The 23146-nt window shown below is 40.6% G+C and overlaps 1 protein-coding gene across 1 annotated transcript in view; it reads right to left on the bottom strand.

Annotated features, from left to right (window-relative positions):
- The window catches only part of TANC2 (tetratricopeptide repeat, ankyrin repeat and coiled-coil containing 2), a 255436-nt gene extending 234744 nt beyond the window's left edge, over positions 1 to 20692 (bottom strand). Inside the window, exon 1 of the mRNA XM_075036249.1 lies at positions 20491 to 20692. The gene's annotated coding sequence lies outside the window, so the exon portion shown is untranslated. The remainder of the gene's footprint in view (positions 1 to 20490) is intronic.
- Positions 20693 to 23146: the final 2454 nt, after the last annotated feature.

Here is a 23146-nt window from a genome sequence, read left to right as displayed (position 1 = left end):
CGGTGGCTCTATGATGCCGCCTTTGCTTTATTCACTATTTCTTTCCTATTAATCCCTAACATTTTGCATTAAGATTTTTTGTTGTCTTGATTTTAAAGCTGCCAAGCACTGAGCTGATGTTTTCACAGCTCTACTAGTCACAATCCCAAGGCTTCTCTACTGAGCGATAATAGTCAGTTTAGAACCATAATTTTCTATGATAACTTGGATTTGTTTTTCCTGCACATGCAACACTTGCATTTACCTACATTGCATTTCATCTGCTGTTATTAAACAGTAATTAAAGACTTAAGGCCCTTCAGTCATCTCTTGCTTTTACTGCGCTAAGTCTGTATCAGTGGCGAGACTGATTATGTCCAGCCCACTTTGTGTTCGAGTCCATTAATTAGCATGATCCTCACTATAAGGCTTAGTGCAGAATTCTACAGGTGACAGCCCTCTGCTATGGCACCTGACCATTTACTTCTACCCTCATTTTTAATCTTAACTCATTATTCTCCATGACAGGACTCTTTCTCATGCTGTGCCAACTCAGTTTTCTAAAATGCCTTTGGTGAAAAACTTCGACAAAACTCTTCTGAAAATCCAAGTGGATTATATCAACTGGATCCTCTCCCCCATGATTTGCTGGCCCTTTCAGCAGAACTTCACACAGTCCATAAAGCAGGAACGTCTTCTACAAAAGCTATGGTGACTCTTCCTGAATTTATCCAGCTGTCATCTAGGTAGCATGAAGCATGACTCCATGTCGGATGAAGTAATACACAAACGTGAAGGTAGTACAGTGCGACCTCCATCTTTCTAAGCCAACAAGCCAGACGAACAGTTTGCATGCGCTGAGATAACTTGCCATTTTCCCGTAAGAAACTGATAAATCCAAACGAATTCAAGGCGTTTAACACCTGACTATGAAGAGCCCAAAAAACTGTTATCTTCCCAACATCCTGTCCACAGAATCCATTGTCCTAATGGCTGCTCACAACAACTGCACTTGCAGAATTCAACCAACTTCCCATTTTCAATGCTGTATGAGTCAAGTTAAAGCAATGGAATGGTTATGACTTAAGCTAATTTTAACTGGTATTTCAGCACCTGTTATGATTACAGTAATTTAGGTCTTCACTAAAAAAAAAAAAATCAATTAAGAAGTTTAAAACCTTAACTCCATCAGGAGACATTCAGGTATTCACACTGAGCTCCTTCACTTATCTTCATCAACAACATTACTCCACCCTGGTAAATGCACTATATTCTCTCCTTTAGACCTAAAACAAGCAAGCTACTCCATGCTTACACAGTGTGTAGCCTTGGTGGTGTCTGCCATGCCTTGAGGGACAACATACTGCTTGTAGCAGTCAGTGCTACGTGGAAATAAGGTTCTCACGTGTCACAGATGGGTGTGCGAGAGATTTTTTTTTTTCCAAAAGGAAAACCAACAAAAATATAACTCTTTCACACCAAGTTTCACTTACAACACAAATGCAGAATATTTCTAAATCAAGTAAACATGTCACAAAGTCCCGCAAAATAACTGAAAAGGCATAAAAGTAACTCTTAGGAAAATTTCTTGCTTTAATTTATTTACAAGATCAAGTCATTTTAGATTAACCAAACCACTGAGCCACTACAATGTACTTCCATAATAACTGATACATATCTTAAAAATTTCTTTAAGGTGAAACCATTAAAATAAGGTGGCAAAACACAGGAAAACTGCCAACTAAGAAATCATTTCTCTGCTCTATAAAGTCCAGGTAGTTAAGATTATCAGAAATAAAGCTTGCAGAAAGAAAAATCTTCCTTCTCGCAGTTAGCTTATTTCGCAGAGCTGATTCCGCTGTGTTTGCTTTTGGTTTTCCGGGTATAGTCAGTCCATTTCCTCAGCTGTTTTCACAACTCCTCACAGGAGATATTCACACAGCAGCAAAAAACAGAAAAAAAAGAGAAAAAAAAAAGAAAATCTCAACTGGGTCAACACTGAACCTAAAATTACTCTTTCAAGTTTCAAGCTGAGGTCCCTCCTGTTAAAAGGTTACTCCACTCATGAGTGACTTTTTGTACAATAATTACTTCAAATACGCTAATACATATAGGCACAAACAGTAAGATTTCATGGTAGCCTCTGTGCTCAGCTTTCAAGAAAAATATGGATCATTTCACTTGCATCAGACTAAGAGGCTTCCTGAAATATACTTCATATTTCAAGGTGAAAGATGAAACGGCTGAAACCTCAACATTTCCACAGTCCAAAATGTTGCTAAGGCACAGGCCAGAAGATATTCCTAAATACCAATTTAGGACAGTCAGTTCTTACGCAAATATCCAATTCCCCTGGAAGTTCAGAGTCATTCCAGTTGACTGGTTGACGGGGTTTGGTTTTGATTTAAATTCAGTAAAGAAGCTACTTTCTTATTAAAAGTAAAAACTACCACCATTCTACCAGAGCTATCCTTAGCAAAGAAAAACGCACATTATATATTAAGAAATACACCAGGTAACTAATTATTTGAAAAAGTAGAATTATTCTAAAAGCTAGAATTTGAAGTTGTAACTGAGCATTCATCTATCTCTGTATCTACAGGCTGAGAAAAAAAGTATTAAAAATTCAGAATTGGTAGTTGGTATTCCATTTTTAAATGATGGTACATAGCAACAAAAATAAATGTTAAGCTTAATCTTCTTTTGGAACAATATCCTAGCATTTTGGGTTTTTTCCCTCTGCAATTCAATTGTTTAACTATCACTGGTAACATACTTTTAGGTGGCCTTTTTTTGTTTTAAGAGAAAACACAAGTAATATGGGAGGATGATTTAAATAACCTTCCTCAACAACAGCACCTCTATCTGCTTCATTATGGCCCCTATTTCTCTCTTCAATTGCTCTTCCTCTCCAAGTCTCTGCTTTAATCCTCCACTACAGGTAGTAAAAGCAGTTCCCTTTGGAGCCTGTATCAGGACTATTCAAGCTATCAAAGAGGCTAAATGTTTTCAACAAGTTTTAAATTTTTTTCAGAGCATATCTAAGCCTTTCTTTGGGAAGCCCATAGCAAGGCCAATGCAATATTTAACAGGACAAGCACGAAATCATGGCCAAACCAAAATAAAACTGGTTCAAAGACACATAATGATGTCAAACACCACCATTCTGATTTCCTACGCCCGAGAAGTCAGCCCTTTTAAATGACAGTGAAATACCATAACAAATAGTATTTCAGATGTAAAATTACAATGGTTTCTCTAACTTCCACTTCTGATCACATCTTCCCTTTCTGATGCTGAAGATTAATAGAGACATGCGAATGAGGTACTTCCTGAGACTTGTGGTATGTGAAATTGGTTAAGTTTCCATGAAACTTTATCTGGTTAAAATACAACAGCACAATACCATTCTGTTCACTTAAATGACCCTCCCTCGAAAACCTTCCCCACAGACATCATCTGTGTAAGAAAAGCAACATTTAAAACAGCTTTAAAAGGCTCTCATGGAATGCACTGAGTTTTAAAAAAAAATTAGCCTTTCATGTCAAGAATATCTTTTCTTCAGATTCAACCCACTTGCTTGTTTCAGAAATGTTACTGCCAGAAAATATAACAACTTCTTCCCACTCTCTGTTTTTAAAGGTGCAATTAAATGTTGCCACTTTCTCTTTACATATAATGTGAACTGTTAGCTGGCATAACTATCTGTATGAAACCATTTCCATCCATCTGCAGCTGAAGTTTGTCATCACAGTAGTACATGAATCCTACCCAAATCCTAGAATACACATTCTTAATGTTGAGTATCATCTTTAAAAGAGTAATACAAGACGCTTGAGGTTTCAGACATGCGTAAGATAAGCTTGGAAACAGCCCAGCTTTGTGCACAAGAAGATGCAAAAGTTTCATTAGCAGCATAGCACAGTACATTAGATTACTTGGAACGGTACAGGGATGGAGACAACGAAACTTCTATAGAGGAGGTGCATTTTATCTCTATGGCTAAAAAACAAAGAAGTTATTCTTTTATACAACAGCTCTGACGATAGCACCAAAACCAATAGAAAAAAAAACAACCTTTGAATTATTTCTGCTCACATCAAATTTGTGTAGACTGGGTTCACAAGCTACCACTATATACTATACCTAAAAGTGTACCTTCCCTACACAGTTTTGAATAATGTATCAATATGCAAAAAAGTAATACAGGTTCAGTGTTAGTTCTAGGTCATTTGACAGTAGAGAATTAGATCCATAACTTGAAATCCTTCTAGAAAGTGATTACTACTACAAAATTACTATTATATGACTCTATTGCATCAACCGATAAATAATATCTGTCAGCAGGTTCAAAAAATATTTCTTTACAGGTTGTTTCTGTTACAAACTCCACGTGTTTAAAGCACTCATACTATACTTGGCAGTAAAGTTGAACACTTAGCTTCATTTACGTAAGCAAAATTAAAATAACTACTCCACTGAAGTAATTAAAACAGAGGAAGATAAGGAACTAATCTCAATACTATTAGCAATACCCCTTCCTTCTAATTCTTATTTGTTTTTTTATAAAAATATTTGTGTCAGGGTACATTTTATTAGTTTGCTCCAAAACATCTGTAGAAAACTCAGGCAGCAATTAGACATATTAATATCTAATATTGAAGAGCAATTTACTACATTCCATGCTGCCATCTAAGAAGTGCTATTTAGTCCTCTCTAAATGTGCCCTTGCTACATTGTTTCCAAGTCTACAGTGAAATATAAATTATGGCTATAAATACATACATAGATATACATAAACAAAATTTTAAACAAAGCGAGTAGATCAATTTGCTAGAAAAAGGAAATTATGTAAAATTCTGTATTAAAGTTTGCAATCAACCTAGTCATTGAGTCCCAAAGATCTTAACACAGATATACACAAACAATATGGTAAATTCAAAACAACTTGAAGAAAGATAGTCATAAAGATTTACCATCTTCTAAATACCGAGCTAATAATTACATATGTGAAAATCCACTGAAAAGACGTTGCTTAGAGCAAAATGTGACCTACAGAATCTTTAGTACCAGGATGCCTAGAGAAATAACACTGCTTCGTATTCCAGTTCAATCTCAAGTTTGTCTACCTCGCAGATAAAAGAAATGCATCTGTATTATCAGCTGATATTCATCTGAAACAAACACACAAACACATTCCTTACAACTCTGACATACTCAGTCCTAGCAGCATACTAACATACCTACTCCCCTTACCCACTGCCCCACACACATAATGCTGATATAAATGCTTATTAAAATAATATTAATATTCAAATTTTTTCCTCACATTTCTTTGAATATTAAAAAAAATTAAAATTTTTAATCCAAGCTGTCATGAAAGGGTAATATATGTGCACCCAGGGAGAAAAAGCAGCTGCACACTCATCCATCTTTGGACAACCAGTCACCGTATTCTATTCAAAAGGATGTTGACTGCCATTTGTAGTAGCACAGGTACAAATGTGTCAAAATCCTGTTTGACTTTTAAACCACTCAACCAAGTCAGTCTTAATCCTCAGATAAGCTTTTGTTATCTCTAACCTCTTCATTATGAGACTGGTAGCCTTTTTCACACAAGCTTTTCAAAATACATTACTACTAAGTTCACCCCTTTCCAATTACTCTTCCCACTAGCTTATCTGCATATTTACTTACATGCAATTATCTATTCAGGAAGCACACTTACAAATTCAGAAACATCTTGTTGCTGTTTTGTTTCTCAATTTCATCTTCACTAATTTAGTTTCTCCTCCAATAATTTCTTTTTACATCTTCCTTCATCCTCAGAATTCACAAGACAGTTCTGAGAAACACAAAAATTGTATTTAATGATCTACACCTACATCAGTAACTCACAGCAAGGGAGAAGCAAATAACATTGCTCTTAGATACCGGCAACATGCTGACCACTCAGCACACACGCAGATCCAGGTTCACCAGGACGTGCACTCTATCTCATAAGCCAAGGTTATCAACGGACACTGGAAAAAGACAGAGATTGCCATCCTAGAGAAAGATTTCCTTTCAGCCAACTGAAACACACAGAGCATAAGTCCGAGCTCCCAGAAAACGGATCCCCCCCTTGGAATGGGGATGCCAACCAGACATCTTTGTGGGAGAACGTGACTGTTCCAGCTAACAGTATAAAGGACAATCAGCGCAGATTTGCTGAGGCCAAATTTGTTTTCCAACACCATACTGAGAATAGCAAACACACTGCTCGAGGCCTCCCAATCCTGTACACCAGCAAAGACTGGTGCCTCTCTGGAAGAAGAACGACTTCCCATACACTTACTAATTGTCTCAAGACCAGGTAGAAACACGTTTTCGTGGCTGCTTTTGCCCATTTGTTAATGATTTAAAAGCTTCCAGCAAGCTTTCCACATCAATGGAAAAGAGAAGCGGGGAAGGAGTGTTTGTACATGTGATCATTTACTTAAATCCTTCTCATTACTAATGGGAAGTATCATAAAAATCGCCTAAGCATGGGAAGGTGGGGGACTTCATTTCATACAAAAGGTTTCATTCCAGAAGATTTCACCACATGTGAACAGAAGAGAAATCAATGGTGTTTGTGAACCAGATCCTACCCAAACCTTTGCTGAAAACCAGCACACAGCTCATGCTACACTCGAGGGACAAGAGATCAATTCCTGGCCCTGCTACTCAAATTCAACAATGCTGCAAAGATAAAACAACAGCAGGATGAGAAGGGGGAGGGAGAAGGAAGAGGAAGAGCACAAATAAAGGAAGGAAAACCAACCTGATGTTCCTATAATGAGTAATATGCAAAAGCTCGCCATCTGATATCTATACCAGAGGTAAACACAACCCTAAGTAGAAAAACAAACAAAACACATTTGAAAAAATACCAGGTTCTCTCTCTAGCTTTCCTACAATATTTCCAGAGTACTTCACATTTTTGCCTACAGTATTTCTAAATGTTTGTTTAGTATAACCCTGCTAGCAAGCTGCAGACAGATAAAAGCAATTTCCTAAAGGAAAACACTGAATTCACAGAGGTATACAAATAACACAATAAGAAACCTGGAGACTTCTTTCCTTTATCCCAAAAACAACCATCTACAAATATTGAATCTTTCAATCAAACTAGGCACATCAAATATGTAAACAAAGTGATTAATATTTCAAGCATTTCTTATTTGGAAGAAGACCATAAAATTAAATTTTACGAAGTGTTTATAAATTCAATAATCACTTCCTATTTGTGTTTTATCAAAAAAAAGAAAACCAGATCAACTCCCATTAGCACAAGCATTTCAGATGCCACAACTCTGACACCAGGAATAAACATGAAGGAATGTAAACTCAGTCTTTTACAAGAGAGAGCACCGACACAAAGTGCTTTCTACTGGGCTCTTTTTAGTTGTACTTTAATGATGTGCTACAGAGCATCTTAAAAATACAAAAAAATCCTCCTACATAACAACTACATAGTTCCTTTGAATTATTCGAAATAATTCTAGACTAAGACTGAACTTCCCTTCCTACACAGGTACTCCAGAAACTTGAAAATGATATTATTCGCCTTAATGTATACAAGCACGTACTACATCAAACTAAAAGCTATTTCTCCCCAAACACAATGAAGATGTGTCCAGGATTATTTTACATATAACATTATATATGTTACTATGGGCTTATTTTTTAGAACTGTTCCGAGCTTGGTCTAGCCACATCTATTATCCCATACACTGAAGCGCTGGAGCCAGACTCTGTGCCCTTGCACTGAGTTAGAAAAGGCTCCAGAATTTATTCTCTCTGTTGTTGTTTATGAAATAGAGGATATTTTTTTGGATTACTTTAATCAATGCTTAATATTAGTAAGTTATAGCTTTAGCATTTATAAGCATTTTTATGTGTCAAAGTGCCCAAATAAACCATTGTAAAACAGTTACATTAGGAAGAAGAAAATGAACACAAGTGAACAAATCTCAGCTCAGTTTTCCATTTTAAGCTGGCATCACAACATAATAAAAATTTTCACAAAACAAAAGCCCTTTGCAAATTTAGCCCAGGTTTCGGAAATTCTGCAAAAAAAAAAAAAAAACGGCCTTGACAGTCAGGAAACAAATACTTCGTTGCAGCCATAGTTTGTCAGCCATAGTTTCAAGGAGATTTGGGGTTTGCTTCTCATAGAGAACTCAAGAGTCACTTCATACAACCGACGTGAAACCAAAATGATTGTTTTCTCTGAAAGAGATGTCTGGGAGAAAAACAAGTTAGACTCTTTATTAAAAAATGTTACTTTATGTATTGCTCCTACAAAGTTCTAAAATAGGACAATGTATCAAAAATATTGCTCGATCCCAACTAATTGCAAAAATCAGATGTTCCTTCTTATGACGATAAATGATAAATGACAAAGTACTTCTATTGTCAAACGGAAATATATATAGTTTCTCACAGCATTCTGACCCACTCCAACTAACAGCCACTATTTCTGCTCCTAAAATGCAGTGACACAGAGGCTCAACGTGGAAACTGTTCTTCACCAAACTGACCCCCATGCACCGCTCAATCTTATTTTTAATCACATCCTGCAGTTCACACCAGATCCAGCCACGCAGCATCATTTCTTACACATAACATTAATATTTATTCAAATTTTCTTGCAAAACTTATCTAGAAATCAGTCAGCAAACAACTTATCACGCTTTATGCGGGGGTTTTTTCGGGTTTTTTTCCTGACGATCCACAAAGAGCCTGAAATCGGAATATGGAATAGCGGGACTGCTGCCAGCAGACTTCCTGCACTCAGAGCTTGTAGCATATGGATAAGCTCTTAATACAATACAGAAAGACGACTTCTTGAATGTAAGCAGTCAGGACTAGCTTCATGCAGAAGTTCAGCACAAGTGTCTAGACTATGAGCAAACTGCCACCAGATATAAATCTGGGGATTTATAGTACAGACGCTTGACAAGTATAGATTTAAGCTGCCCAAATTCCAAAACTGGAGATTTCAGTAAGCACTCACATGCATCAGATGCAGGAACACAGGTGGTAGCATGTGACATCTGAGTAGAGTAAATCCCCTACACATGCCAGAGTCAGCTCTAGTATATCCATAGCTAAATGGGTAATAATTAATACAACAAGGTTTACTCTGCATATACTATTACTCTTTAACTGAAGAAAACCAATCCAAAACATACTCATGTAAAACACAGTATTGTAAAGACAGACTCCTCACTTGGAAGATTTTTACAGTTGCTCAGTTTCCGGATAATGATGAATAGCTAAATAATCTTATGTCATATGATCTAATCTTTCTTTAAAGATGGTTTTATCCAAACTTGGAGAGATTTTTCATTCGCCTCCATTTATGAAGAACATTAATTTGCATCTATAATTTTCAGTGTTTACGCTAGAGTGAAAAATCTTGACTACACAAAAAAGCGTAGCACATGCAAAGCAGTAAATGCAGCCTGTAGTAGTGCCTTATCTGCTTTCCTGACTGCAAAACTGTTTGTCTATGAGGACAAATGCAATGCAAGACTTTGAAGTTAAATCATAATAGCTGTCTTTAATGCAAAATTCTAATTGTAACCAAGACACATAAGAGAATACACAGTATACAGTTACACCAGGTACATAAAAACCATATTATGGATTTGGTTTACATGAATGCTGAAATTTCTCACAAAAAATATCTAACCAAGGCAACTATTTCAAATACGGTGACTTCATACCTATCTGACAAACTGTCTTTCTGAATATAAACAGCTTGGTAAACAGATTAAACAACCATTATTCAGGTGCTTACTAAATAACATCACTAACTCTCTTTAAATTAATTTTGTCCATGTATCCACCAACTTCACTGCTGACCTCCATTCCCGAAGATCAAAACTACAGTAACACAACATGGAAAACTAATTCAGTGCAAGGACTATGAATGCGTTCAGTAGACTTAGACAAAGTCTTTATTGACTACATTTGTTAGGTAGTCTTATGGACATTTACAAGAAGCAGAAGCAGTAAAAAAATCCACAAAGAAGTAAGAATCTGATGCAAAGCTTAACTACCTTATGAGGACCCCTGTAGTTATAGCTATGCTCAGGGCAGGGTGGGGGGGAAGATACTGGCAAAGTCCCCTAGCAGAGAGCCAATGTATGCTGACACAAGAGCAGCTAAATCATCTACCCAAATAACTTGAGAAGAACAACAAAAGCCCTCTTTGAAAACCTATCTGTGTCTGTTCATGAATTTTGTCCACACTGATACACAGTATTTTCAGGGTCTGAACAAGTCTGCATTAAGAACCCAGATCTGAAGAAAGTCACAAATTCATAATTCCCTCAATTTCCCTTGCTCTGTGTGTATGCAAGCATGCACACAAATGACATTGAGGTTTTTTTTTATTTTCATCTTGGACATTTTACAGACCTTTGCTCTGTTCCTGTTTTCCTGTATTTATACTATTGACCATTCTTTTTATTCAGAATAAGGTCTGAGAATTTAATTTGTTCATATTTTAAGTTTCCAATTTTTCAAGATCCTTTTGAATCTAATCCTTTCTTCCTGTCCCTGCAACCCCTTGAAAGCTGATGTCATCCACAGGTTTTATTAGTACACTCTCAATTCTATCCTCCAGGTTACTAAGCAACTTGCTAACCAGTTTTGCATCTACTTTACAGCAGTTCTGCTATGCTATGTCTTAACTTTTCAGACAAAAATATCACAGGCCATCATACCAAAAGTGTTACTAAAAGCAAGAAAGGTAATTTTTCACCTAGTTACAAAGTTTTTCTCATCTTCTTACAGCAAGTAGCAGCGATTTGTTCAAGACTAGTTAGTAGTGCCAAAGGATGAAGAACCAAGATCTTTCCATTCCCATTCAGCAAAGTCAAAATCAAATCAATAGACCACTCCATTATTCACTCTTTTAAAATAATTCCTCAGTTTCAACCTTGAATGTACTAACCAAGTTGAGGCTTACATAACACAAAAAAAAAAAAAGCCAACTTTTTTTAGTGCCTAGAGAATGGTCTAGCAGGCCCCACAGCCCGTATTCCCCTGACTTACTCCCCTCACACTTTCTTTCAAATGCTAGCAACTAAAACCTCAGCATAGACCCCCATGACTGAAAATACTTCTCAAGTTAGCAAAAATAAATACTTGCATCTCTTTCTCTTTGGAAACGTACGTTAATTTAGAACTACACCATTTGGCTTGTGATCACAACTTGTAACTGGCAAGAACTCCCACTGTTATTACTTTTTGGGATAACTACTACCCACATAGTGCCAGATGGTATATTCCACCTCTGCTGAGGAGGTGTAGGAGCACTGCCTGCTGTCAGCATTGCATTTTCTTTATTTTTTTTTTAAATCAAGACATAGATAATATTACCAGTCTGAAGAGAAAGCAGGCAGGCATATGTAGCTCCATTACAGCTTAAGCCTTCAAAGAACAATATTCCTTTCTTTAATGGTGCCTGTTACACTAAATCCCCACTCCTGAAGACAAAAAAAAGGCAAGGGATGCCTTGACACACGCCCAAGTATTGACCAAAGGCTGGTGTCAATGCAAAGCTGCTCACAAAGATTTCAAGCAAACGCTAATGTTCTAAATGTGAAGCTGAGTATCTCATACTAAAAAACTGTGTGAAACAGCAGAAAACTGAGTTGGGGTCCTCTAACCAAATCTTACATTGAAAATTAAATAGGAAAGAATTACTTGAATAAGGGGGAAAAATCCCCATTAAATTAGCAAATAGGAGATTTCTCTCTTCATAAAATATAAATTAGCTATTAAACTAAGATTATTTAGAAATGCAAAAGCTGCTAGAAAAGATAGTAATAGACCCCAAATTAAGCAACTACAGAAAGTAACAGATTAAGCAACATACAGCAATATGCACAGAATAACTGCCTGAACCCATATCATTTTATGAGTATCCTTAAAAATAAAGTCACGTGAATAACAGTGTGGCCTGCAAGCTTGGGGCAAGCCAGCAAAATCCACAAGCACAAATGCTTATTTGGATCATTCAAATCACTATACCCATTTACATTTGCACCCTTCCACAGGCTCAGTTTAACAACCCTCATAAAACTTTGACACACACACACTTACTTTTGGCTCTTTTCTCCAAGCATCACATATTTCCAAAATCCATCCTTACGGCATTTTACTTGGTTTTCCCTCTCTCAGAACCGTTCCATATTCTAATTCCATAAAATCTCTGAAGGATGGACAGTTGTTTATCTGTTTGTCCACTAATCTCCTCTTTGCTGAAGACTTTCTTTTGCAGCACTTACAAGAAACAGCCTGCCTAAGCCTATCCCAATTATCTACTCAGCAACTGACCCCTTATGTCCGCAGATAGACACTAACTACTGAGAAGAGAGCCAAGACATGAAACTAAAAATCTACATACTATTAAGGGAGCCTAGAGAAAGAGGAGTGGACACAGGGAGTTAGGCCTGAAAGGATGTAACTATTTTGACCAACTTCTTTCAGGTTACAAGCACCATGCTGCCATCCTCCTAGTGACCCCCTGAGTCCTGGTGAACAGAACACATAGGCTTTCCCATTGACATCTCTCAGCATTAAAAACATGTACCTCATTTCTACAAAAGCGCTGCATACCTTTATCTTCTAGTTACTAGGCCTCTTCACATGGTCATCTGGAACATTAAGAGCACCCTACTATCAAAAATAGTTTCTCGACACAGAATAATCCCACAGGACAGAATGGGAGATAAGGCAAAAGGGAAAATCATCTGTTATTAAAGAGGTAAATAAAAGGACCAACAACAGGAAATACGCACAATTCATTGTTCATTGCACTCTGGTTGCATATTGTTCCTTTACTTTCCAATGATACTTCTTCATTAAAAATACTAACTGTATGGGATCACAACCCAAGACGACAAGATGGCAGAAGCTCATTTTCATTGATGGAAAGAGACATCCCCAGAATCTGCTGTGCCAGACTGGTGGGACAAAACAGGACTGTTAACTCCACCTGATCAGCACGACCATCAAATAATTTCAGGGAAGGAACACCAGGAGGAAGGCAGTAAAATGGGATTATTCTTTTTACCTTACACCCAGACATCTGGTTCAGCACAGCTAAGAAACCAACAGCTTTCAGCAGGGGGATGAAGATAGCAGAAATCAACAGCTGGGTGACGGCACAGACAGGTAAACTTCAAAGAGCAATAAAAGATAAATCTTTTTTGTTTGTTTGTTTGTTTCCCTAAAACAATAAAGCCAACAAACCAGTTTCCATTTAACAAGTGCGGAAAGAATCTAAATGCTCTAACTTTTATACCTCTAGATACATGACCAGGAAGCTACTCAACTCACATTTGTTTCTCCTTACAGTCTTCTCCCAGTTTTCCTTGTATTTTTTCTCGACTTCATCGGAAATAATATTTCACAAACTCAGACAGAAGCAGCCCACTGAAAATGCTATGCATGACATAACAGCCCATAAATACGGCTTACCAATATTTAAGCCAACCGTTAAAATGGTGACCAGAGGATCTAGCTCAATCAGCTTAATATTCTGCAATTCAAGGATGGAAAATTCACCTGCAAGGAACTTCAGACTACTGTCAAGGTGCCGGGCAGTCAACAGAAAAGACCATAATTGTTTCCAGGTTAAGGATATGAAGACCCTTTCAGGAGTATCAGTTAATACTTTTCAGCAATTGAAATCAATGCACAACTGCTTTCGGGAACACAAAACACTATAAATATTCATACTCCCATTCTGAAGAGTTATTTTACATCGTCTTTAATTTTGATACTTTTCACATGTGCTGATTGTTTCTCTTTTTTAAATATATTCATCAGGTCTCTCAACCAAAGTAAGAAGGAAACACAAAATTTTAAGACAGCCAGCTAAAAAGAACACATAAAAAAAGGGGGAACCATTCACGCCTCGTTAAGGCACTTAAAAAAACATAAATTGCAGCAGTGATGTTTCCTAGTGACTGCTTTATAAAAGCGTTTTACTTAAATAATCTCAATACAGAAAAATAGCAGCAATCTGCCAAAATATTATTCTACCTGCCCTGGAAATCATACAAGCGTGAAGGGAAAAATGAAATAAACACCCAAAATATCTAAAAGTAAGTAAACAGGAAGATCCCCTATCATAAAATACAAATTAACCATCTCTTTTCTCACCCTGACTAATTAATAACAAATTCCCAGTGTGACTTGTATTGCAAATAAGAAATCACCTATCCAAAATACTTTTTTCATTAATGAGATCATTACAAATCTCAAATTTGAGATCACTACAATTCAACCATAATTAGCAATTAAAGCTGACATAAGTAAAAATTAGACAATAGAATATTCAGCATTAAAGTGAGGGATTTGGAGAAAAACCACACATTTACCCTATCCACTGTTATTTAGGAATTCTACCTCAACTGCTCTGTCAAGCTACTCCATATCATAATCTTAAAAATATCCCCTACAGATTAGGGTAAAAGATGCTGTTCAACTATTCAGCTCAATTTCGTTAGTGATGTATTTATACAAGCTTCAGGTTTTAAGTATTGCACAACGGAAATCTACAAAGTGTCACTGATCTCCGAAAACCAAGTCATCTATTTCAATGGCAAAAAACAGAATACACAGAAAATGTAGAGGATGTAGAGACAACTCATCATGACGACCAAACCTCCACTGTCTTACATGCAACCTACTCTAAAAGAAATGATCACAAACTTCCAGATTAAAAAATGTGAGAAAAGAAAAGCAAGAAAGCTTGTCTCCATCTTTCCAAGCTTTGGAAAGGCTTGGATAAGGGAAGATACACATTTGCTATTTGCATACACTTACAGCTCAGAACAGGAACAAACCGAGCTTTGAGCTTTGTCTGCTTTGATCAGAATAACAAGGTCAGAAACGCTCATCAGATGACTTTTCAATAACTTATGTGAAATGGAGCAACATGAATGGAACTGTTTGTGGTGCAAGAAAGGATAATTCATACAAACCAGGATCTCCACTTTGGACATACACCACTTACTTTATTCTTTCTCGTTAACTACAAGCAAGCAACTAATGAGCAACAAGTTGCTCCAAGACTTTGAGATTATGAGTATGAAAGATCTCTAACAACAAATCACTCCCCAGCCAAACAGAAAAACTAGCAGTAACTCCAGCCTTCATACCACAGAGCTATCAATCTGCTCTGGAAGATATTCCTTCAGTCACCAATATGTTCTTTTCATAAAGGACAAATAAATAACAAATACTGGTAATAGCTGAAATGTCAACATACATGATTCATCACTCTCTTCATTAGTTATGCCAGTTCAAAAGAGAACACCACTCTAACAGATTACTTCCCTACCCATTAGCTCATACAACATCATTCCTCATCAGCGTGAGGGCCCCAGCTCAAGAAGGCGGCAGCATGTGGAGACTTGCCTGCATAGGAATAGTAACATGAACTCACCAGGATTCTTCATGTTCCTGAAGTATCTACGTGTGCCTTTGCCAAATTGGCTCTTAAGGATTACTACCTAACGTTACTTCTTCGGTAAAGCTCAACAATTCTCATCTTTACGAAGCAACAGGGTTGGTCAGAGGGAAAGAAAAAAAAAAGAAAAAAAAGCAACCAACCAACCACTCTCAAATTTTAAATTCAAAAAAAAGCAGCATTTTTAGCAAATAAGCCCTCCACTCAGAGCAAGAAAAAGCTTTACCAAAAAAATGTAAAAGTGACTGAGGAAGCAAAGTTTACATCAAGTTTTGCTTTATGCAGAATACATACAAAACCAACTATTACATGTATTTTATAAACACCATGAATAAGTAATGATCCCTTTGAAATCAAAATGCAATGTGGCACAAACCCAAACTTGAGTCAAATAAGCATACTATACTTTTTATGTTATAACGTTACTAATTTATGTTCTCTTAAAGAGTATTTTTCAAGATGGAGTTTCTCACACTACAGTATAAATTCACTTACTTGACACATTTTGGAAAGATCGGTACTAAATGCTGCCCTGGAAGAAGACCAGACTATTCAGGGAACTCTACGTATTATTCAAGATTTCTCTTCCTGAAGATTTGAAGCACCGTCATCCCATTACCACAACTCCCAAAACATACAGCGTTTTTATTCAAAATCCAGTATAGTAACTTCTGCTCTCCCACCAGAATCCCACAGCCAATTCCATGCTAGGACAACCAGTTAAATTCCTCTGCAATATGTCCACCATCCTCATCACAAAACTAGATCCTTTCAACACAGGCCACTTAAGCAGAACCTCAAGGAACTCTATCAGATGGGGCAGCTTCACAAGGGACAATTTCAAGACTGGGCTCTAAATTCCCAGTTTCTCCCTTCTTAATATAAGTACACAAAATAAGCCACTATCTTCTCTAATTAATGTAGGGTTTGTATTTAAAGTAATTACTTTTTAAATGAACATAAAACAAACAACTGCATTTTAGCCCCATAAAATAATGGGTCTGAAATAATTCTAACATTAACTAGAATTTGTTTTTTAAAGCTCATAAAACCCAGCTGGCAAATAAACCAGAGATGAATGATCTAGTTCACTCCACTGCTGCAAATATTTGCAGATGCAGTGAGCTTTAAACACTAATTTATCTCCAGTGAATGCAACAGGCATACTCTACCTCGAAGTTAAAATGAACGCATTATTCCAAGATGAAGACTTCAAATTATAAGAGTCAGAAACAACCACTAGGCTCAGTTCTGCTCTCACTGAAGACCGTGGTAACCTCCCACAGACCTTACTGGTAACGTCACTAGGTCCTGTATGAGCACGCAGCTTTTCCACGTCTACGGATGCTGAAAAATGTTCCTGGAGGTTGGCACATGTTTATTATGTTGGAAGCAAAGTGCCAGACAACCTGAAATTACTGATCAAGCTACCCCAAGGATTATAATCAATGGCGTAAATAAGGCTGTGAGTATTCTTTGTGTACTACTAAGCAGAAACAAAACACACACTTGGGAAAAGGCACTCACTGTACATCGAAAGGTACCATTTTAAGGCTTCATGCAAGTACCCCAGGCATGAGTTCACAACTGGCATCAACCATTCAAAGAGCTCACAGCTGCCATGACAGACAGATCCAGCCACTCTGTTTCACACTCCTGCATCCTCCTCCTGTCACCCTCACGTTCAACAGAGCAGGTTCAGTTTATTGATCCAGCTAGAAATGAACTCTGCAAAAATAAATAGTTTTCATTCCCCAGCAGCTGCTCAAGCATTTAACTTGGTACAAGTGAGAGGGCTCTACAACGCCACGCCACTGTGGGTGGGAGAATAGGGAGGGACAAGAGGTCACTGATTTTGCACCAATGCTTAAAATCAGCTTAATCTCATCAAGAAACTACCCTTAGAGCCATTTGCTTTTCTCGATGTCAAAAGAAATCATCTTGCCATATCATCTTGCTCTAAAGAAAATTCATACTCAAAAGTTTGAAGAAAAAGAATCAACATGTATGCTCACAGCTTTATACATGAAAAAGACACGAAATCAGGGGGTTTTGAAAAAAATTTTAAAGCAAAAGTGTTTTTTTAGCATTTCACAATGTGGAATTACGGGTGTTACTAGCCCCTCAGTTGATCACAAGTTTAACCACCTCTAGAAAAGGTAAACTTAGATAAAACATAAGGAGGAATATAATCCTTTTTTTTTTTTTTAACATGAAAAACCATGCACAAAGTTGGGAGGGTTGCAGGTTGCTTTTTTCTTTCTTAATGTACCAAGGGGTTGTTTTGGAGATTTCTGGCTGCCTTCTTATTGTTTTCCTTTTGCTACCTAATAAAAAAGTAAGATATACTATTACCAATTAAAACGAGGATCCCGAAATTAAAGAAAATCAAAGATTCTATACTAATGAAACTTAAATGCGTCACAGGCAAACCAAAGAAGGCCTTGCAGATCAAGCGTTCTTCTGGAGAGAGAGAGAGAGAGAGAGAGAGAGAGAGATACATATATATGTCCCAAAACCTGCAGAACTTAGTGTACAGAGTGCATAACACTATGTGACGCACATCTGGGCCTTATACAGTTTGCATTAATATTAATAAATGAGAATTTACAAGCACAAAGTTAGGCATGCTTGTCTGTAATGTTACATAAAAAAATTAATCTTTCAAAAATTCACTGAACACAACAGGTATGCTCATGGATTTCTCAACATCAACATATGTATCACTTGTATTCTAAAGGTTTAATTGAAACTAAATTTAGGGTATGTAACCTGAAATATTAAAAGGTAATTGTTAGGTATCTCAGAAGACATTTTTTGTCCAGAATACATATTTCAGTTTTAAAAAAACAGAAGCCCACGCAGGACCATGGGGAAACCAATGGAAAAGACAGAAAGATGAGAACAAGACAGGAATTGCTACAACGCAATCAATATTGATAAGGGGTTTATTTTATAAAATTATATTAGTCATCCAGTTACACTGAATATGTAACCAGTAATTCACATTGTAATTACAAGTCTAAATCTACATGCAAGTATGCTTCAACATTCTATGACCACAGTCTAGATCCAAACAGGATACAGTCCTACCACTCCCCTCCATTCACATGAAATTGGTGCTAAGTTTGGAGTATGCACAGTCTTTTGCATTTATCATGCACTTAGCAAGAGTTCCTACAAAAAAGAAGCACAACTCCTTAAGCAGTTTATTTTTTTAGAAGCCCCAGAGTCATAATGGCCACAGACTTCAACCGGTTTAAGATAGTCTTTTTCCCTAAGCACTACTGCTCCTCCCCCCCGCCCCCACGATAGTTTGTTTGCAGAATCAAAAAATGGCATTTTGATTATGGCAAGTTGCAATATATTGTACTTGCATAATTCAACTGCATGTCCATCATACATTTTCTAGATAAACATACCACTACACAAAGTATCCATGATCTAAGGTGCCTCTCCAATAAGAACGCCTCATGTGACTGTAGCTAGCAAATTCTATTCAATATGTTCTCGCCAAAAGGCACTTATTAGCTTCTTTTCTTTTTTCTTTTTAATTCACATTATTAGGAATGGATGTTTTCTGCTGCAGGTTTGGTATTTGAGTTTTGAGGATTAAGTAAGAAAAACAGACAACACCCAACCTTTAGCATTTTCAAGAAATCATTCCAATCTCCAACCTGAGAAATGCTGCAAGCAGGGTTTCATGGCCATGCTGTTGTTCTCTATGGCACGTTTGCTGTATTTCTTCTTGTTTTTCTCCCAATTCAACATTAATTTGCCTTCATTCAGTATACTGTAGCTATGCTACAATCCCCAGCAGCGCTAATTAACCTTCATAATTTATTTAATTTCTCCAGATATCTCATTTTTCCTTATGCTATTTTCACCTGCATAAAGCCCAAAATCCACACCGATGCATCATTCTCTAAACCAGCCTACTGTCTAACATATGCTCTCGAACTTCCCAACACAAACGGGGATGAGAATCTGTCCTTTCCTTGCAAAACATACATCTGGGAGAAGCTGCCTGCCTCATCATCTCTCATTTCTTTTTTACATTTTAGCCCCCAACAATCAACCCACGCCTGTAATAGAAAGATACTGTGTGTCATTAGACTCCACACTCCTTACTCACCCTATGGCAGGAATAAGAGGGAGGATGTTTAACCCTTGTTTTTCTCCAGCCCTACAGAAGCAGCAGGCAGGGAGCGGCGGGCGGTGTGTGTTTGTCTCACGTGCGTGCTACCTGCAGCACAGCCCCTGTAAATAAGGGGCCATTCTGCAAGAAAAAATCCCTTCTTATACCCTCCCTTAGCGTTTAAAGGGATGGAGCTGAATTCTGCAGCACGTGATGTGCCCACCAAATACTCACCACTTACCTTTCAAGACTGCGCGCCGCTCTCTTACAAACAGGCGATTTCTAATCGAAGAGATGGCATTTCTGAAACTCTACCTGCGCCCAAGCTCCCACCGACCCCACCTTCACAGCCGCTGCCTCTCCCAACGCTCCCCGCTGCTGCCCCAACTTTTATTAACGAAGAACAAACCCACCCTGACCCGCTCAGCCCCGAACCCGGGTCCCCCCAGCCCGCCCGAGGGGAGCAACGCCCGGCGACCCCCACCCCGCTGTCACGGCCGCGGGGGTTTGTACCTTCCCCCCGCCACCGCCGCGGTGCGGGGCTCAGCCCGGCCCCCACCCGTGTGCGGCACCGCGCGGGGAGGGGGGGGGGGGAGGGGCGTGGCGGGAGGGGGTCTCGCCGCGATTTCCACCCAGACACCGCTACCCGCCACCCGCCGTCCCCTTCCCCGCCTCACGCCGACATGTCGCCGGGCGTCGCCCCCCCTTCACGGCCGCCCCCCCTACCCCCTAATCCGCGGCCACGGGGGGCGGTGGACGCGGACACGGACAGACACGCGGACACGGACAGACACGCGGACACGGACAGACACGCGGACACGGCACCCCGCGGCCGCTGGCCCCTTACCTGACGCGACGGCGTGGCGGGGCTCCCCGGCGGCCCGCGCGCCCCCCCCCCCTCCTCCTCCTCCTCTCTCACAGACGCACCGCCCGCGGCCGCGGCTGACGAGCGCGGGGCGCCTCCCTCTCACCACATCGCCGCGGCGCCGGGAGCCGCCGCCGGGGTGAGCGCGCTCCCGAAGGGGAGGGGACGAAAGGGGGGGGGGGGGGGCGGCTGCCGGTCTCGCCCCTCCTCAGCGGCGGCGGCGGCTCCGCTGTTCCCTCACCGCCCAACTGCCACGGCGCTCCCCTCCCTCTTCCTCTCTGCCCGCCCGCCGCGGCCTCCCTCCCCCGGGGAGCGGCGGCCCCCCGCGCCTCTCGCCCCCCGCTCGCTCAGCTCCGGCGCGCGCCGCCGACCGAGCTGACGGCCGCGCGCGGGGGGGGGGGGGGGAGGGGAGGGGAGCGGGCGGGGCGGGAGGGAAGGAGGGGGAAGGGAAACGGCGGGCGGGCGGGCGCGCGCGCCCCCGGGCTCCCTCCCTCCCTTCCCTCCGCGCTCGGAGGTGAGGCAGCCGGGAGAGGCGGGGCTTCTTTGGTTATTCATGAGGTGGGGGGTGTGGCTATGCAAAATACCCCCCCCCTCTCTCTCCGCCTGAGCGCAACCTGCGCCGAGGGCGGTCTCCCCGGGAAGGGCGGGGCGGGGCCGGGCGGCTCGTTCCTCGCCCTCCCGCCGCTCGTACCTGGCGCGGTCGCTGCGGAAGGCGGCGGGATGCGCCTTAATCACATCCGTGATCGCCGCCTGTGATAAACCCCGGTCGGGAGCGAGCGGGAGGGCGCCGGCAGGGCTCCGGCGTTGGCCAGAGCAGCGCCCGCGCCCGGCGAGCGGGAGAAACTTTAGCGGGAGGCGGGCGGGGGGAGCGCTGTGGCGGCGGCGCCGGGCCCGTGTGTGAGGCGGGGCGGGGGGTCTCCTCCCGCTGAGGGGGGAGCGCTTGTGGCGGCGCGACCGCCTCCCCGTGAGGGAAGGGGGGGGAAGGCGGAGGCGTCGCGGGCTCCTTCCGTGAAGGGAGGCGGTGGGGGTGGGCGCGGAGCTGCCCTGTGAGGGGGAGGCGGTGGGCGCGGGCTCCCCCCGTGAGGGAACCGTTCGCTGTGAGGGAGCCCGGACCCCGTCGCTGAGGGCGGGGACGGCCCGGGAGGACGGATGGTGCGGGAAGGGTCTGCCGAGAAGGAGGGAGCCGAGCGCGGGCGGCTCCGTGGGCCGAGCTGCGCTGCGGGGAAACAAGACCTCAAGCGGCTCCGGCATCTGTCAGCGCCTCCAGCAGGGCCGAGGCGTTAAAACCGCGTTTGAGCGCTGAACCTGTTCCTGCAGGTACCGCTCGGAAGGGTCCGCGGCCGAGAGAAGGGATTTTTTTGGGGGGAGAGGCGATGAGACGTAAACCCGGCGATGGGAAGGCGAGCACCGCGCCCGGCCCCTGCGCCCCCCGCGGAGGCGGAGCGGGTCCCGGTCTCCGCCGTGGGTGTAGGCACACCTCGGTGCCGTGAAAACACCCCCGCGGCCTTCCACTATTTATTTTTTCTTAAAAAAAGGAGACTTCTGGGAACAATACCTGAAAACCAAAACCTTCCAGTCATGCTCCCCCTGCAAGAGATCGGACAGACAGTTGAAGACCCGATGCAAAAGGAACACGCAGGAAGAGAAAAGCTGTTACCTGTTAAAGCTAATATAAACATTTATTTAAATTACCTAAATAGCTCAAGATACACGTTGCAACTAGCGATCCAATCAGCATATCAGCATTGCTTAATGGTCCGCTCTGAATGAAATATAATAGTGACAGAAATTTGGGTTTCTCATCAAACTAAAAATCAACATTATTTCTGCACAAAAAAAGTACATGGTAAACAATTTTGGGTTTTATCTAGTTCTTTCCCTTTAAGAAAACTAATACTTAGGTCTTAGTCAACAAAATAATCTTTTTAGTCCAGTACAAAATGTTCCCCTTAATTAAATTAATTAAAAGTATCTACACTCCCTTGGGATGGATGCCTTGTTAAACCTTCTGGGTGCAGATTACTTGCCTCTGTCTAACCCCAGAATGGTTAAGAGCTTTACATCACATCTGCCCACAGTGCCAAATTAATGACCAAATAAATTAAGCAACAGGGTAATCTTCAGTTGTGAGTCAGGAAAATTACTTGTACAAAAAATAAATTGCAATAGAAAGAATCCTACCTAGGAAGTGTTAATAAAAATCGGAGGTAGCTCTTGATTGGTTTTTATGTGTATTTGTTAGCAGAGCTGATAAACAAGATGCCGAGTTTCTGGAATTAAGCTTGGATCAGAGTGAGTGAGTATCATTACATCATCTGTAACTTCAGTCCTTGGGTTTTGCTTTCATAGGAGAGTGTCATCACATAAAACAGTGCAACAAGCACTTAAAAAAAAAACCAACACAACAGTAAGGAAATCTTCCAGAAATACTTTCATCTAAATCTGTAGCCTCCTGTCTCTTTCATTACTTCCAGCAGAAGTGCTTTCTGTAATTGCTTATCTTCTGTTGCCCTTTGGCCTTTTTAAACCACATATACTACAGGGGAACACATAGCCAGAAAAATTCCCATTTTTCCTTCAGCAACTTATTAGCATAGCAAATCACTGACTCTGTGCACAGCTACAGTACCACGGAGGA

The sequence above is a fragment of the Buteo buteo genome, chromosome 9, assembly GCF_964188355.1.
Source record: "Buteo buteo chromosome 9, bButBut1.hap1.1, whole genome shotgun sequence".
Lineage (NCBI taxonomy): Eukaryota > Metazoa > Chordata > Aves > Accipitriformes > Accipitridae > Buteo > Buteo buteo.
Note: the sequence above shows the minus strand (reverse complement) of the source record. Positions and strands in the feature narration are given on the sequence as shown.